Source organism: Pan troglodytes, chromosome 1 (genome assembly GCF_028858775.2).
Source record: "Pan troglodytes isolate AG18354 chromosome 1, NHGRI_mPanTro3-v2.0_pri, whole genome shotgun sequence".
Lineage (NCBI taxonomy): Eukaryota > Metazoa > Chordata > Mammalia > Primates > Hominidae > Pan > Pan troglodytes.
This window is the reverse complement of record NC_072398.2, coordinates 144070278-144089738: the sequence shown is the minus strand read 5'-3', so window position 1 is coordinate 144089738 and position 19461 is coordinate 144070278. Positions and strand designations below refer to the sequence as shown.

General features: G+C 34.3%; 1 protein-coding gene across 3 annotated transcripts in view; it reads left to right on the top strand.

The window, feature by feature from the left end:
- The window catches only part of HS2ST1 (heparan sulfate 2-O-sulfotransferase 1), a 197809-nt gene that overhangs the window by 110251 nt on the left and 68097 nt on the right, over positions 1 to 19461 (top strand). The window lies entirely within an intron of this gene.

Here is a 19461-nt window from a genome sequence, read left to right as displayed (position 1 = left end):
CCTAAGTTTTATTTTACCTATTTTAAGTAAGAAACATTTATACATCTGTGTTTCAATTGTATTATACCAAAAATATAATTTCTGAATTGTGAGAAATTGTTTATTAAATGCCTATATAACAATCATGCTTAATGTATGTTTTAATTATTAAGAGATGATTTGCATTTAATTATCTAAGGTCGACTACCACAGTAGAGACTGTAACAGCCATGGTTCCTTCAGTAAAACAGAAATTCACTATGCATTTCAATGAGGGACTATAACATAGAGAATTGATTACATAGGTGTCAGAGGATCGAATGAGCAAAAGTGAGAGCTCTGAGGTAACTGAGTGATAATAACTGCTGAAAGCAGCTAACACTTCTGGAACTGGAGAAGTAAAGAAGAACAGGGGACCTGCAGACTGGGACTCAAAGACCTGAGGAGATGGTGCTGCCTGGCGGCTGTTGCTACCTGTAAAGAATTAGTATGAAACTTGAACCTGGAACCCAACAGTTGTGGCCAAGTGCAAAGCATTGTTGCTTATAGGACACCTACAGCAATATCAAGTAAACAGAGAACACATTTGTCATGCTTTCTAGTCTCCCTCTAGTGTTCCTTATTGGCAGAACCTAGCAGGAAGCCAGATGGCAAATGGGAAATACAGTTCTCAGATCCTCAGCCCTAGGATCACAAAGCAGAGTAGAAAAGGGTAAATTTGGAATTAGACACAATAGCTTGACAAATGCACAGAGACATCTGTGTAGAATATCTCATATTTTAACACCAAATTTATATGTTTTTCATATAGAAAATTTGCATTTAAAAATGTTTTTGTCTAGAAGGAATTTGCCTGTACATATACTTTCCATCAATAATTTAAGATGTGTTCCTTTCAGAAAGGATGACTGAGTTCACTAAGAATTCCACATAATTTGCTTTTCTCCCCACAACCCCCAACTCTTGCTGAAAATTTGATATAAACCCTCATGAATCTCTAGGAAACCTTTTCCTTCTTTATTGCATGTGATTCTTCCAGGAATTAAGATTTGCAGAATGTAACATGAATTAAAAATTAAATTTGAAATATTTGCAGTCATATGTTTATTGTTACTGAGTAAAATTGCTAGTGTGGCTTCAGTTTCTTGCAGTTAAAGCAGGGTGGACTTGTAGAGCTAAGGCTGTTTCTATGATTTAAAAGATACTGTGTTAAAAAATATACTCTTATTCTTCTTTGCTAAAGTGAGCCAATAGATTGCAACTGTATTTTTGATTAAATATAGTTTGGTATTTTTGCAAATTATTTTTTTAAAAGATACTAGTATTCACAGCAAATGTGCAGACATAACTAAGACATCCCCACACCGCTGTTACAACTAGATATGTTCATTCGATTTTGGTAGTTATACAGTTCCCAGTGAAGTCACCAATGTTTATTGGCCCCTTCCTTCACTGAGATACGTTCATGGGTTCTGATGAGAAATACTTGTAATTATTCTAAGAGCATGCTTTAGCATGCAACCTTGGTAAAAATATGGTAGGATCATACTTTTAAAACATCTTTTCTTTTGTCTGAGTGCAGGCATTAGGTAAATTGTGTCACACACAGCACTGCAGTGATTTATAGAAGTTAAATAAATGTTCGTAAGTAATCTTAATACCTTTAAAATATTTTGGGAGGTAAGGTTTTACATTATGAAAATATTCTGAGCATTTTATAAAATTATTCAACATTTATACTTTGGTTATAGTTTTTGTTAAATAGGAAATATCTAATTATATAAAAAACGGGATATATTGGCAGAGTTTCTTAATAGGAGTTCTTTTTGATGTTTCCTTTCATCTCATTAGTTACAAGGTTTAAATTCTATGCCCTAAGTTCATTGGCATTTCACAGGTAGACTTTTTGCTGCTATTTTCCAACTTTAGATGTGTGAAGCCTGTACTACAGCCTCTGGATGAATGGCAACATAAAACTAGGGTCTTCGATTACCAGCTTAAAAAAAGAAGATATTAAATATAAATATCAGATAACTTGATTATAAGCACTATTGATGGGAAGAAAAAAAAAACTTGATTAAAATATCCTGAATTGTAAGGGGACCCATTCATTAAGGTATTGATTATAATAGTGAAATTTAAAGTCAACTTGTTTTTCTAATTTATGTTAATCATAATTAACCCTCCATAACATTGTAATACATGTTGGTAATAGTCTGAAGCAGACTGTTGTATGTATAGAAACAATTTCTTCATATTTTTAACTACCTGAAAATATGAGTAAGTTAACAATAGTTGAGAGTAGTACAGATTTTTGGTTTTGAAATACCATTAGAATAGCAGTGTCACTTTTTAAGCACTGTGCAGCTTCCTGTGTTATTCCCTTCTTTGTCCAACTGTTACTTTTTCTTGTGAGAGGCTTCCACACCCTATTTGGTATCCACTTTCTTTTTATCAAATAAGGATAATTGCATAATGAAACTACTGTGATTTCATGCCCTAACTTATTCACTGTCTTTGAGGTTCATAAGATAAGCACTATAATTAAAGTCATTTTACCAACAATTAGTGGGAAGGAAGCATACAGTGGACAACATGTTTTAAAATCATAGAAAGGAGGAATGCATGATTTTAGAAATCTGAATGAGAACTCATAGCATGTAGAGCTCAAATTATTCTTCCTCAACTAGCAGCAGATCAAAATAGGTGGTGGTATAGTTTGAAAAAGCATATTTAACATTATCACATAATTTTATACTGGAAAAATGAAAATAAAAAAGATGATGTTTTGTAATACAGTCCACATGAGTAAGGTTTGATAACTGGTGGGAGTGAGTAGTTACAGATTCTCAACTGAGAAGGGTGGCAAAAAAAAGGCTTTTATATTTATCAGAATGGGACATAGATGTTTTTTCTTTTTTTGAGACAGGGTCTCACTCTGTCACCCAGACTGGAATGCAGTGGCACGATCTTGGCTTACTGCCAACCTCTGCCTCCTAAGTTCAAGAGATTCTTGTGCCTCAGCCTCCCTAGTAGCTGGGACAACAGGAATGGGCCACCACACCTGGCTGATTTTTGTATTTTTTTTTTTTTTTTTTTTGAGACGGAGTCTCGCTCTGTTGCCCAGGCTAGAGTGCAGTGGCGCGATCTCGGCTCACTGCAAGCTCCGCCTCCCGGGTTCACGCCATTCTCCTGCCTCAGCCTCCCGAGTAGCTGGGACTACAGGCGCCCGCTACCACGCCCGGCTAATTTTTTGTATTTTTAGTAGAGACGGGGTTTCACCGTGTTAGCCAGGATGGTCTTGATCTCCTGACCTCGTGATCTGCCCGCCTCGGCCTCCCAAAGTGCTGGGATTACAGGCATGAGCCACCACGCCCGGCTGGGACATAGAGTTTTAAAATGTTAAGAAATGCTACCTTCGATTGTATCTGGATATCTTCTGGTATTAATTGTTGCCTCCCTTCCCTGTCTCACAGGTCTGTCATAAGATTTATTTTAAAGTTTAAACCAAGTTCTAGCCTAACAATAGAGGGTAACTACTTTAAGTAGACAATTTCACATACACTACTAGACAAGTGATTTTCATGTCAGGAGAACTCCAAATTGAGACTCCCATCTAAGGTACATCTGGGCCACAATTTCTAAACTGTGTGCCAAGAAACTCAAATCCTCACAAAGGTGACTCAAGGCCAACTCAGAGCCAGGGGAGAAGCCTGCTGGTCTTCCAATCACCCTTCAAATAATTTATGTTTTTTACTTAGTTTTCAAAAGACTTTACTGGGAGAAGAAAATAGTTTTACTGTCTTAAAAAAAATAATTTGGGTACCCATTGAAGAGTATCCCAACAAATAGCACCGTTTTCTTTCTTGTGGCTGGCATAGCCAGTTGAGGACATTCTGTTTTTTTAAAAGAACTTTTCTCACTGTTTTCCCACATGAGACTGACAACATTGTTTTATTTACCAGGCTGTGAATAAACTGTAGAAAATTAGAAAGTGGATTAAAACCTTATTTTGGATATTTTAACAGTGGGTATATACCATATGTTAGATACATGTATACACACACGTTTTTGCAAACTCTAAATTTTGGGAGAATAGCAACATATTCCTAAAGGAATTTCTAAAGAGCAGGTACTGGATAGTTGAAAAGAATTACAGGAAATGACTAGTGTAAAAACGGAAAAGCTGATATTTTTGAAATTTACTGCCACTGTTCTGTTATTATATTTGTACTAAAAATAAGTTTCTTCTAAAAAGTATAGTTTCTGATTTTTGTTTTTAATCTCTACTGAAATCAGAGCCTACTTTATACAAAGGTAGCGAAACAAAATTTGCCCTAGTGTTCTATTCCTGGTTGAAATAACCAGATGTACTTAGTTTTAGACATGAGGAACAAACTTTCACACGTGTTATCTTTTTATCTTAATATTTTAATAAATAGTTATATAAATATTAGCAAATCTAATCCAGCAGTGTTTTAAAATAATAAATCTGGACCAAGTAGCATTTATCCCTGGAATGCAGGGATGGTTTAGTATTAGGAATTATACCTAATATAATTTAGTAGCTTAGCAGACTAAAGAAAATATTATGTGAGTCATAAACCGTGTATGGGCACTTTTGCCACATAGGTGCAATGTTTTAACAGTCAAAAATAACCACCTTCTTTTAATAGTGTCATGTGAATTATTCTTTTTTTGCATTAGAATTTCTACACATGGTTTCTGTTACTATTGTACTGTTATTCTAAACATTTGTTTGATTTTAAGTCTTTATATCTTTTCTTAATGTCATTCAGCAGGGCGTCAATAGTAATTCTGAAAAATATTGTCCCAGAAATCAGTAACTTTGGGGAAAAAGTTAATTATGGTAAAATGTAGTGAAGAAAACCAAACAAATTGATGTTAAATGAGAGACAAAATTGTACAAAATATTAGTGATAAAGCTGAGAAAAGGCAACAGTAAAACAAAAATGTTGCAGCGATTATAGATTTATGTGCTCTCACACCATGTCATGTACAGTTTCTTTTTCCTATGCGAAAATTAATACTCAATACTGAGTTTTGACTTATGTGAAATCTACAGGAATAAATACTTTTCATACAAGAACAAAAAGAAGAGGTACCTAATTTAGCTAGAGCAGGACAGGAGGATGATGGTAGGGAAAATGACTAGAAAAATTTATCCAGATGAGGAAGTCAAAGCTTCAGAAGGTGAATAAACATATTCAAGGACATTTACAAATGGATAAAGTCGAAGTTTAAGTGTGTTGGTCTTAGGAGTAGAATTGAGTATGACTCTATAGTATGCTTACTACTTATTTTGGTTTCTTGCCCAGAAGAAAGGTATTTCGGTAAAAAGGAAAGCAAATTTGTATACAGTTTACAGTTTTCCTTTCAAACGCAGAAGAAGCAAAACACGCTAGCACTTACAGATATTAATTTCAGCTTGCTCTTGTCTGTGTTTTTGCCAGTTTGTAGGACTTGCTAAAAAAAATTACACAGCCCTGGGGTCCTTAGCTAACCAACACATTCTTGTTACTGACCAGGATATGCTGGTTGACTGTTTTACCATGTGCGTTAAATTAGGAGAAAAAGTTATACAAGTTCATTTGGCTTTTATGTGCACAGAATCTTTTCAAATTGTAAAAATAAAATTACCTATCCACTGGAGGATATCTTGGGCCAGGAGTTCAAGACCAGCCTGGGCAACATAGGAGACCCTATCTCTACAAAAAGTGTAAAAATTAGTCAGGTGTGGTGGTTTGTGCTTGTAGTCCTAGATACTTGGGAGGCTGAAGCAGGAGGATCGCTTGAGCCCAAGAGTTCAAGGTTACAGTGAGATATGATCATGCCTCTGCACTCCAACCTGGGTGACAGAGTGAGACCCTGTCTCATTCATTCATATACACAGACATGCACACACACACACACACACACACACACATGCCTCTCCACTTGAAATAAAAATAAGTTAATTCAGTATGTTGAAGAAATCAGAGTATTTGACTTAGTAATATTTCTTTCCGGATTTTTTCTAAGTAACAAAGAAATTTATTTGTATATTGTGATATGATTAATCCTTCAGTTAATCTAAGTTTAGCCATGTAATGCTTTCTTTCTACTTTGTCTCTTACTCGAATAATAAGAAAGAAAAAATTTCACAGACAAATATTTCTGTTCTTCCAGTGTCCTGAATACAGAGTGGGACTGTAAGAATTTTAGCTAATCTTATGTATGGGGTATTATGTAAAGCAAAACTATACTGAGAGTCAGTTGTTTTATTCTCAGGTTCTGTAAACTGAGACTAAGTTGTTTGGTTCTTTAACTCTCAGTATTGTTTTGTGTTTCATTTTGAGATGGAGTCTTGCTCTGTTGCCCAGGCTGGAGTACAGTGGCCTGATCTCAGCTCACCGAAGCCTTGATCTCCTGAGGTTAAGCGATCCTTTCACCTCAGCCTCCTGAGTAGCTGGGACCATAGACTCACGCCCCCACACCCGGCTAATTTTTGTATTTTTTTGTGGTGACAGGGTTTTGCCATGTTTCCCAGGCTAGTCTTGAGCTCCTGGCCTCAAGCAATCTGCCCGCCTCAGCCTCCCAAAGTGCTGGGATTTCAGGCATGTGCCACGTCACCTGGCTAAGTCTCAGTGTTCTTATCTCCAAAATGGGATAGGCCTATATCCGTGGAAATACTGCTGCTGCAGCCCTATTCCAGACCAACTAAAACAGAGTCTCTAGAGGCAAAACTCAGATATACATGTTTTCTAAAGTTTTCTGGATGATTCTCATGTTGGGAGTCATCGTTGAGAACCACTGAACTAGATTATTTATAAGATTCATTCTACTCAGAGTGTGGTCCACAGACTGGCTGCCAATATACCAACTGTTTATTGCCAGTCCTCAAGTACATGTGCAGCTAGCTTGTGCCAAAATGTAAATCAGCTAAAGCACTAGTGTGCTATTTAGTTTGGTTGGCATTCTTTTTTTGGTAGCAATACTATTGATTAAGGAAATAGTAAATTTAATTTACACTTTGGTACAAGCTCCTTATTTGGTTTCAGACCAGCAGTTGGAGTAGCACTTCTTTGAGTTCTTTCCTAGTTCTTAAATTCTGCGACTGAATATATAATATATGGTTGTTTAAAATTTGTTGATCTACAGTGTTATTGCAATACTACTGAACATTATAATAAACAGAAGGTTGTTATTTAGATAATGGAAATGGAAGAATTTGGAAGGTTAAAAATGTTGGTGACAATTTTTTAAAGAAAAAATGAAATGTTTAGGTGCCAGTCTTCTAAAATGGAAAAATGTTTCATTCAACCACCATATTATGACTAATATTTTATGGCATAATTTACTGGTTCAGTGCACCATTCTTTCTTTATTGTTGCAAGAGATAATTGAATTACACATGGCTAATTATTAAAAATGATTGCAGGGCAGTTTTAAAATGTAAAAAATTCCATGTGATATTTAATAGGACTTCAATAGTGGTAGCTGAAGAAAATTAAGAAAATAATTACTCTTAAATATATCAGTTAATCAGTAAACACTGTTCTGCAAATAATTCATATGGAAAGGATTGTTTATGAGTAGACTGATAATACCAGGCTCACGAGAAAGTTTTGACTATTATAGAAAAACATTTAAAATTCATGGTATGATGTGAAACTTTTAACTTGTAACCTTCTTTATATTTGAAGACAGTAGTATTAAAAACAGTGTTGGGTGAGAATTAATCTATTTTGGATATGTGTTGTGTCAGGTCTCTTTCCCAGCCTTGTATAACTTTATTTGTTAAAGGACGAAAAAGAGACCTGAATATTATAGTGCTGATTTAATACAAAGTTCATTCTGAACCCCCACTGTCAAAATAAGGTCAATTTTGATTTCTCTCAATACGTTTGAAACTCCCTTTTTTATTATTATTTCATTTATAGAATATTATAGGAAATTATTTGCTTTAAAAAGTACCTCAGGACAAGTATTCACAGATTGTTCCAGATCAGCAGTTACAGCTCTTTACTATCAGAGATTAATTTACAATGTAATCAGGATTCTCCTTATTCATAGTCCTGCTTATTATCTACCTTGAGTTCTTGTTCTTAGTAAAAATGCATTGTTCTTTTTTCAATTATTTGGACAGTGAAGGTAAGTCTAATAACAGATATCGTTGGCCTAAAAAAACTATGAAATGTATATATGGAACCCCAGTATAATTAAAAGTTTTGAATAGGCTATATGATGGGTTGACTCCACAGATTTTCTGGGTAAACAGCTGACTCAGTTAGACCATGTGTGATTACTGTCCTTTGCAAAAAATAGTTTTCTTCCCTTTCATCTGACTCATTCTTAGTCTTTGGTTTTTCCTAATTCATTTAGTGTGTTGTAAACCCCATCTTCCAATCATGATGAACCTCCAGATTAAAAAATAATAATGATAAATGCCATTGTTTAAATGTTTTAATAAATTGTAGAACCTGAGATTATATATATTTATGAATTGTTATGGATATTTTCAAAATATACATAAGTAGAATAGTAAAATAGATCCCTACGTATTTATCACGAGGCTACAGAAATTACTGTCCCATGTCTAATCTTTTTCCATCTGTACCTTTCCCCACTGCAGTATATTTTAGACATGATTCCATTAATTCATAAATATTCCTCAAGGGAATTATCAAAACATAGTTGGTGAACTAGAATGGATGAGCTCCAAGAACCCCATTAGGTAATGAGGGATCTTTGCTAGAAAGAAATACAGAATTTCTGTTAGAGTTCAAAGACCATGTCACATAATAACTACATTACTTAGATTCTATGCAGTGTGTGAAATGCCTTCACAGCAGCTCCATAGTAAGAACCTGAAATTATCTTCTTTCTCTAATTCTTCTATATAAATTTTTAAAGTGGTGTTTTTTTTGTTTTTTTGTTTGTTTTTTAAACTTGAGTTTCACTCTTGTCACCCAGGCTGGAGTGCAATGGCAAGATCTTAGCTCACTGCAACCTCCGCCTTCCGGGTTCAAGCAATTCTCCTGCTTCAGCCTCCCCAGTAGCTGGATTACAGGCGCCTGCCACCACGTCCAGCTAATTTTTGTATTTTTAGTAGAGACAGGGTTTTCACTATGTTGGCCAGACTGGTCTCGAACTCCTGACCTTAGGTGATCCACCCTCCTCGGCCTCCCAGAGTGCTGGGATTACAGGCGTGAGCCACCGCCCCCGGCCTTAAAGTGGTAAATTTTTTAGTTTGCATAATACTTTGACTTTTGTTGACTTATAATTCCTTATAGTGAATAACAGTATACCACCACAGTGAGCAATGACGAGCTTAATGAGGGACAGGAATGGAAAAATTACAGTTTTACTGGTTTAGAAGTTCAGGCACAGTAGCTAACATATTGTCTAATGAGTAATATTTTGCAAATATTGAGGATTATTAATTTTTAAATATAAAGATGTAGTAATAGTTCTTTGGCTAAAAAATAAGTAGACCATCTACCCTTTTATTTGTTTCAACGTGTCAAAACAAAAATAGAATCAATGGTGAGAATGGCTTTGATGAAATACCAGTGAGGAAGGTCACAGTAAATTATTATTTCATGACAAACAAAAATGTAAATTCTTTTACATTGCAAATATAATATTACAAGAGAATAGCAAATTTACAGTATACACTTGGAGAATCATTCTAAAGCAGTTGAAGTCTCCCCAACACCACACTTCAATTTTTTGTGATCTCTGGTCTCCAGAGTAACTATTATAAGTGGTTTTCCCAGATTCTGGAGGGGAGAAAATAAATTAACAACGGATTGATAACTTTATTGTTCAAGCTATAGTAATTCTTTTCACTGTGAGATTTTACATAATTCACTAAAATTACCCTTGTTTTGTAAATATGGAACCATTCAACGAACTACTTTTGAAAATGCAAATATTGTACTCTAGCTAGTACAATGAGCTCTAGGAAATCAGAATCACATTTTGAAAGAATCTTGAGGTTTCAAAGCCTTTCAAATTCTCTCAGTTGAGAAACTGTTACAGTGTAAAGTATATGTACGAAGCTTTCCCTTTTAAAAGACAATAAAAAATAGTTTTGAATTGAAGAGTAATAGGATTAGTAATCTTTATAAAATTAAAGAGCCAGATATGCCTATTGTTTTCAGCTAAATAATGGTTCCTTAAATATGTCCATATCTTAATCCCCAGAACCTGTGATTATGTCACTTTATATGGCAAAAAGGACTTTGTAGATGTGATTAAATTAAGGATCTTGAGATGGGGCGATTATCCTGGATTATGTAGATAGTCTCAATGTAATTTCAAGTATCCTTATAAGAGGGAGGCAAGAGAATCAGAGTCCTAAAAAAGAAATGTAATGACAGAAGCAGGAGTCTTAGTCAGTGAGAGAGAGATTTTAAGATGCTGTGCAGCTGGAGGATGGAGGCTCAGTCCATGAGCCAAGGAATGAATGCAGGTGGCTCCCAGGAGCTAGAAAAGGATTCTAGGGAATGGATTTTCTTCTGGATCCTCCAGAAGGAACATAACCTAGCTGACACCTTGATTTTAGGACTTCCGACCTTTAGAACTCTTAAGATAATAAATTTGTTTTCCTATGAACTAGTCATTTTGTGGTCATTTGTTACAGCAGCAGTAGGAACTAATTAACCTATGAACAATTTTTAACCTATCGGTATTATAAGCAGTACTTCTAATTATTCTTTTAAATACATCTTTCTTTGAAAAACTTATTCTTCTTTAGGATTCAGACTTTTCATGTACTCAGGGAGAATAAATGAGTCCTGTTCTAAGTTACTTTTTTCCCTTGGAGATATCACATAATTGAGTTCATGGCCTAGAAGATTTTCTGATGTTTGTACATGCCCATGAGAGAATGTTATCATAATAATTTTTAGTATGCAGCCTCTTGACTTGATTTTTCACTTATAGTGTAGACCATAATATTTATCAATTTCTTATGCATCTACTATGTATCCAGCATTGATATAGACATCTTCTGTACATAATACATTCCACAATAACCTTGCAAGTTTGGTATTATTTTTATTTTATAAGAAAGTATCCTAAGTATGACCCATTAGTTTGAAATAAATTAGTATTTGTTGTGTAAATCTTTACCTCCCAGTACTGTTGTTTAGGAATTAAAACAGGTTGTTCAGAGAAGACGAAATACTTTTTTTTTTTTTAATTATTACTATACTCTAAGTTCTGGGATACATGTGCAAAACGTGCAGGTTTGTTACGTTAAGTATACACGTGCCATGGTGGTTTGCTGCATCCATCAACCCATCATCTACAATAGGTATTTCTCCTAATGCTATCCCTTTTCTAGTCTTCCACCCCCTGACAGGCCCCGATGTGTGATGTTCCCCTCCCTGTGTCCATGTGTTCTCATTGTTCAACTCCCACTTATGAGTGAAAACATTGGTTTTCTATTCCTGTTAGTTTGCTGAGAATGGTTTCCAGCTTCATCCATGTCCCTGCAAAAGACATGAATTCATCCTGTTTTATGGCCACATCATGGTGTATATGTGCCACAGTTTCTTTATCCAGTCTATCATTGATGGGCATTTGGGTTGGTTCCAAGTCTTTGCTATTGTGAGCAGTGCTGCAATAAACATACATGTGCATGTGTCTTTATAGCACATGATTTATAATCCATTGGGTATATACCCAGTAATGGGATTGCTGGGTCAGATGGTATTTCTGGGTCTAGATCCTTGAGGAATTGCCACACTGGGAGACCAAAAGACTTTAAAGCACTGTTAATTTAATTGGGAAGATAAGAAATACTATTCACATTATAGTTGAGATTTGAGATGGGCTTTGAAGGATGAATAGGTTTTTTGACAGCAATTGGAGGGAGGATATTCCAAGTGAAATGAATACTGAGCAAAGACTCAAAGATGAGAAAACATGGACTAGGTTATAGGAATCTAACAGTTTGGCTAGAATATTTGTGTAAGGAAAAAATAAAAGATATGCTGGAATGAAGTGAAAAGGTGTTTAGATATTTCCAATTTTGTAGAATTTTATTTTTAATTCAGTTGGTGTACTAATTGTAAAATTACCTTGACCAAACTGATATCAAGATGACAATGTCAACATTGCACACTCTTTGAAGACAGTTCTCATTTGCTGAATGAATGAATGAATGCTGACCCATACATTTTCAAGGAAAACCTTGGTTATGTTCAATACATGTATTTTAAAACTGAGGGAAGTATGTCCTTTCTGAGAGATTGTCATCAACATGGATAACTGAAAGGTTTTGATGCTTAAAAGGATAAGCTCCAAATATCTGCAACATTCACTTGCATATATCACTACATTTCCCAATAGTATTTGTTAAATTAAACCTTAGGTAATAAAGTGCTAGGGTTCTTTTTCCTGTTCTAATGAAGTGAATATTATAAATCAATTCATTTGTTTTGCTGATTTATCACATTCATGGGTGCTGACTTTTTTTTTTAATCTGCTCCCAACTTTTGCTTTATCGTCATTGAAATATGCTTTTCTTCTGGTGGTGAAAGTAGTATGTGAATGTTTAATATGTAATTCTATAATACTGTGAATTCTGCATATCTTGTTCTGTTTTGCTAAAAAAGTGAAAAAATATTTCCCTGTGATGTGAAACAGCCATTGAAGTTTGGTGAGTTTATGAGTTGGATAACTATTATAATTACTCAGTGTATCTTGCTGTTGAAAAGCATAAGTTAAAATGTTTTCATTTATTCTACTTGGTTGTAGTTATAAAATTATATGGCCCAATAAATCTGTATAATAAATGGCCTTTTAATATATATTTTTTAATTTTTAGAAATTAAAAGATTACAGAAAAGTCCAAAGGTTATGTCAGAATTATCAAACATTAATATTTTTGCATATTTAGCCATCCTTCTAAAATTATATCAATAATATGTCTTTAAAAATAGAATATTTCAAATAAAGTTGAATTTTTTTTTTTTTACCACCATCTCCAATTCTGATCCTCTGTCTTGTATAAAGTAACCTATTATAAATTGGGTATGTATGTTCCTAGTACTTTTTTGGTATTTTTACTCATTTGTGTAACCATACATTTTTAAATTTTTTATTTGCAGAGATGGTTATCATAGTGAATGTATTCTACAACTTGCATTTTTTCACTCAATAATTCTGATATCTAGCCATCTTGATACTTCCAGACGTAGTTCATTCTTTTAACTGCTATGTAGCATATATCTATAATATATCTCTAACAGATTTTAGATTGTCTGCAGTTATGAGCAGTTCATCTGTGAACATTTTTCTTCATATTTTCTTATACATTCAAGCAAATGTTTTTCTAGTAGGTGCCTAGAAATAAAATTGCATGGCATATGACAGTGAAAATCTTTATATTGTTAATGATTAATGTACTTTAACCAATAGTTTTTTAGTCATAAATGACTGTAGACTCTTACTTAATATTATAGTTTTTAAAACTTGTCAAATTTTATTTAGTTAGGTCACAACCATCTGTTTTATTAAGGTGGATTTGGTCTGTTCTATGACAATATGCTGTGTTCTTAACAATCAGCAGTTATCTCATAATCTTATAACTACTGAGGAAAGCAGTGAAATAAATGGATGGATGCACAGATGGGCAAAGTCTATCACTACCACTGAAATAATTATTTTAAGTACATGCCATATTTAACTGTGTCAATACATTTTATTTTGAGTTTGGGGATGCCATCCTAGAAACTGAATATACATGTAAATAATTAAACTGTTGTATATTATTCCAACAAGTACATTTAGGGTACTGTTGTAAAACATTTTCAAAATTAAATGTCAAATGGAAATTCAAATTCAATAAAATTAAGGATTATAAAACTAAAGCTAAGCATGTTGTATGTAACAGAAGTTATTCTGGAAAGTCCTGCAAAAATTAGAATTTACATCCATATTGTGAATTACTGTACTGCTTTAAAAAGGAACAGGGAAGGTATTTATGTTTTGATGTAGAAAGATCTTGAAGATCTATTTAAGTTACATAAAGGCAAGACAAAGCAAAGTACATATTGTCCTAATATTTGTGTAAAAATGAAGTGTTTGTTTTAACTTACATATACATGAAGTGATCTCTGAACCAAAAACTAATAATAGTGATTATGTGTTGTGAAGGTTGGGAATTGGGCAGATAGATACAGAACAAGAGAGAAACTAAAAAAAAAAAAAGGATTCTGACAGAGAAACTTTTTACATACCTTTTTAAAAATACCTTTTCACATTTGAAGCTTTGAGTATATTGCCGTTTTTTTTTAAAAAAGTAATCTATAATTTTAATATAATTTCTATTGTATACAATTGAAAAGTATTTTTAAATTTCCCATGTATATGGAAAAAATAAATTAGTAAAAACAATCATGAGCCAAATGACAACTTTGGCTGAACCCTGTACTGATATGGAAGGTAATAATGATACGTGGGTTAGTAATAAAGCACCTCTCCTTTGGTAATTGTAAGGGTTCTAGTTTTCAAAATGGCAGTTCATGACTTTCCACAGCCTCTTCCTGTGGTGAATTTCTGGCCAGTTGGATGACAGAAATACAGGGCTTGCTAAAAGTTAAAGTATCTTGGCAGTTCTGGAAAGAGATCATCTAAACCACCAGCCAATGCTACCTCAGCAATATTACCAATAACCAGTTGTTCACTAAGAACCGGTCAGGGCGGGGTGTGGACCATAGGTATCTTTGCTATTCTGGACTGTTAGTTTGCTTCCTGATGTGCCTCTGCTTATCTTTTCTTCCTCTCAGTTTCATTGGGATCCTCAGCTATTGAGTTCTGTCGTGGTGCATTCCAGCCCCACTGCAAAAGAATAGGAATGAGCATCTAACACATCCATCTCTGAATGCAGAAGAGGTTGAAGTATAACAACCTTATTCATTATTATTACTTGCTTAATGAATTTCTGGATTTTTATTATCTGTCATTAAATATCCAGGACAGGTGTCATCCATTTATCCTTATATCAGTTCAATAATCTATTCAGTGAATATCAGAACTGGGTGACATCCTGATTTTACCACTTACTGGCTCTGTGGCACTGGCTATGGTTTTATCCTCACAGAGCTTCAGTTGCTTCATCTTTAAAGTTTGACCAATAGTAACTAATTAAACAGGTAGGTGGAAGATACCATACGTAAAGTTTCTAGACTAGGTGCCAAAGCATAGGAGTCGCTCAAGAGATGGTAGCTGAAAAAGGAAGTTTCTTACAGTTTTTGATGGTGTATGGAGTGACAGTATTCAATGCAAGTAGTGTCTATATTTGTGTAGTCTAATTAGTGGCATTTTAAAATCCCATTGTAGGCTTTAAAAAAATCTGAGGGATTGAATGTTGTTCTTCTTACTATATTAGAAAAGAAGATTAAGAAGGAACAAAAGTAGTTTCCTTTTAATAGATCCATTAATGGAAAACAAGCAGATTTCTTTGGAATGAAAAATAATGGAAAGTTCATAGGCAAATGCTTGAAAAGCATTTTTCCCCACAGAGGACAGTTTAGAGATTTTAAGAAATATAAGAGTCTCATGTTTGTGGAAAATTAGAAACAATACCTCCTTATTCTAATATAATTGAGCAAGAATTGAGGACTGAATTTCCATCTCTGTCTCCTCCTCCCCGCTCCCTGAACAGAGAGATTTTGCCTTTCAAGGTCTCAGTCTGAGGATTTTTGCTTGATATAGGACCTGTATTCTTTTCTCATTCTGTTCCTGTGATATTTTTAGAAGTATCCATTTTCCTTCTAATATGCCCATTCTGCCCGTCTTTGAAGTACCTATATCTCTAAATGATGCCTGTATTCACCAGTCTGAAGACTCTTCTGACTGGGCTTTGCAGGGAGCTTGTGGTGCATGGGGCATGGGGCATTGACTCAGCCAAGGTGCTTTGCAGGCTAGGCATAACTTATCCAGGTGAGGACAGGTACTAGAAGGAAGTGAGAAGAATAATGTTCTATGGCCCTTTCAGAACCTCAAGAATACCTTGGCAGATCCAAGCCTTCTGCTTATAGAATGTTAGCAGTAGTAGAGCATGATTTCTGTAATTAGGCACATAGGCAAGAGTTAAGTAAAAAAGTCCGGAATATTAACCTTAAAAAGGAAGACTTGGTAGCACAGAATATCTGTGTCTCAGGGGGAAAAAAGCCAGTAGGCATGTTCTGTGACACCTCAAAAAACTGTAAAAGGTGGAAAGTAGTACAATTTCCAAGAATTAGTTAGCTCTTCAAGGAGAGTGAGTTCCCCACCATTGGCGTTACTGAAGGAAAAAGAAGGGCAACCACTTTTCAGGGTTATTGAAGGAATTTACCCATCAGATTCATTTTGATGTCAATAACCACTAAGCTCTCCTCTGTCTTAAAGATTGAATAATTTTTCAAATTAGATTCATTTTTTACCTTTTATCCATTGGACAGTTTTTACATCAGTGTTTTATTTAGCATCATTCTGATTGTTGTTTACTTTTTAAAGGGGAGAAGGAGAAAAGGGGAGAGGAAAGGAAGACCACATTAAATTCCCAAATAAAAGAAGCAATACAATCTGGGAAAAATAGCGAGACCTTGTCTCTACTTAAAAAAAAAAAAAAAAAAAAAAAAAAGTGGGCACCTGTACTCCTAGCTACTCCAGAGGATGAGGTGGGAGGATTGCTTGAGCCAGGTTTTTGATGCTGCAGTGAGCTCTGATCATGCCGCTGCACTCCAGTGTGGGTTACAGAATGAGATCCTGTCTCAAAAAGTATATATAAATTTAAAAAAAGAAGAAATAAATTAAATTTTAAAAATTAAATGTAAAATATTGTGAACCTTCCCCCACCCTTAACAAAATTTTAAGTGTATAGGACATTATTGTTAACACAACATTAAGCACAGTGTTGTACAGCAGACCTCTGGAACTTCATCTTGCATAACTGACACTTTATACACATTAACAGCAACTGCTTCCCCACCTCAGTTCCTGGCAACCATCATTCTACTTTCTGCATCTATGAGTTTGACTACTTTAGACACTTCATCAGTGGAGGCATGCAGTATTTGTCCTTCTGTGACTGGCTTATTTCACTTGGCATAATGTTCTCAAGGTTCATCTGTGTTGTTGCATACGTTGGAATTTCATTCTTTTAAAAGGCTGAATAATATTTTACTGTGTGTATATCACACAGTAAATCCATTTTATCCATTCATCTGTTGATGGACATTAAAGTTGTTTTTACATATTGGCTGTTGTGTACAATGCTTCATTGTACATATGGGAGTGCCACTATCTCTTAAAGATTCTGACTTCAGTTCTTTTGAAAAATTAAACACAGAACTACCATATCCCAGAAGTGGGATTGGTAGATCATATGTTAGTTTTGTGTTTAATTTTTTTTAAAAGCATTTACCTTATTATTGTTTGGATATGCATTTCCCTGATGATTAGTGATGTCCAGCATCTTCCTATACCTGTTAGTCATTTGTGTGTCTTCTTTGGAGAAGTGTCAATTCAGGTCCTTTGCCCATTTTTTAATTGAGATATTTGGAGTTTTTTGCTATTGAGTTATAGCAGTTTCTTATATGTTACAGCTATTAACCCCTTATCAGATATGTGGTTAGCAAATATATTCTCCGATCTTGTAGGTTGCCATTTCATTGTTTCCTTTGCTATGCAGAAACTTTTTAGTTTGATACAGTCATGCTCCTTGTCTGTTTTTTCTTCTTTTGACTGTGCTTTTGATGTCATAGCCAACAAATCGTTGCCAAGACCCATGTAATAAAAATTTCCCCCTATGTTCTAGGAATTTTACAGTTCTAGGTCCTTTGTTTCAGTCCTTAATCCATTTTTAGTTGGTATTGCTTTTTAAGGAAGCCATTATTTTAAAAATAAAAATGAAAAACCCATCTCCTTTTTATATATACCTCCTCTTGATATTTTTTGGGTAGATATACCTTCACTGTGCTAACTAGAGAGAGGAAGTACTCTTTTGCAATGCCTGCGAGGCATAACTAAACATAAAGGCCCTTTTCTTTCAGAAAAAATTGACTTCCTGATGAAAAGATCCTGTATTATTTAGTGTTTCCAGAATATCAAGATGATAAATTATCACTGGAAATTATACATTTCCACAGTCATCATTGGATAATTATAATTGGCGATATTTTGTAATTCTGTATGTCTGGGAATATGTTAACTGAAATACTTTGTAAAAAGTATACGACTCATAGGAATTTACTTTTCTGACTTTTTGTTTACGAGCTTTACACCACATGAAAAAGTTAAATGACTACATGCTTCCTATAAAGCATGTCTGAAACCCAGCCCTCTCTAATCATGGTTGCCATTTAAAGTGAAGCTGAAGAGGAGCCATGCTATTATTCTTCCTTTCCCCCAGCCCTTTCAAGATTAGATTTTGCCAGAGAAATAACAGACACATCTGGTATAGGGGACACTTATAACAAATCTTTCTATGTAGAGAACCGTTTTATTAATTGTGCCTTCTAATTCAAAATATACTACAAAGTTAAATAAATGTGATTAGAAAGGTTCTTTGTGATAATTTTAAGTACTGTTTGATTGGGAGATGGGCTGATGGAGAGGGGAAATAATCTAGATTTATTTCATCAGAATTAGTCCTACATTGATTATTCTGGGTAAAAAATAATAAATTATGTAAGTTTAAGAACTATTAAGCTTTTAAGATTAACAATGTAGAATACAGGGTCATTTTGTAGGTGGCTCTAAATTAAGCCTTTAGATTGAATCATTTTATGAGACCAAATAATCAGTTTAAAGTACCTTATGCTTTACCTGATTTAATAATCAACAAAACATTTTATTCTAAATTTATTGTAAAGCAAGATAGTAATTGGATTTTTTATCCCCAAGAATCAACTGCTGGAGGTATCTTGTTTACTATATTCATGTAGTCAGAAGTGAAAAGTAACTGAAGACTTTATTGTTACAGTCCTGTCTTATATTCTATGTATGTCTGCGCCCTGCCTTAAGTGTGGTTGTTTGGAACTGAAATAACATCTTTCTTGTTGAAAAATGTGGATGTATATGTCTTATGTGCATTAACAATGCTTCTGAAACATGACCTTACTAAATATATCAAGCCTTTCCATATATCAGCTTTAGTATTTATCAATAAATATATACAGGAAGCTATGAAATATATGTATAGAAATAAATATTAAAATTTAGTTGGGTGACTATATTTGTACCATATTTTGTGAGAATAAATTTTCTTTGGATTATAATAGTAATGTTTATTTTAGACAATTTAGAAAAATGCTTTTGTATTTGAAGTCTCAGTGCAAGTAAGGTAAAATGCTGTAAAATTTATATAACCATTGAAATGTTAGGCTCACAACAAATCTTTGATAATCTATATTTCAGTTCAGCAGGCCAAGACACTGGGGAGGAGAAAGGTTCTGTGGTAGTAAATACTAGCACTAT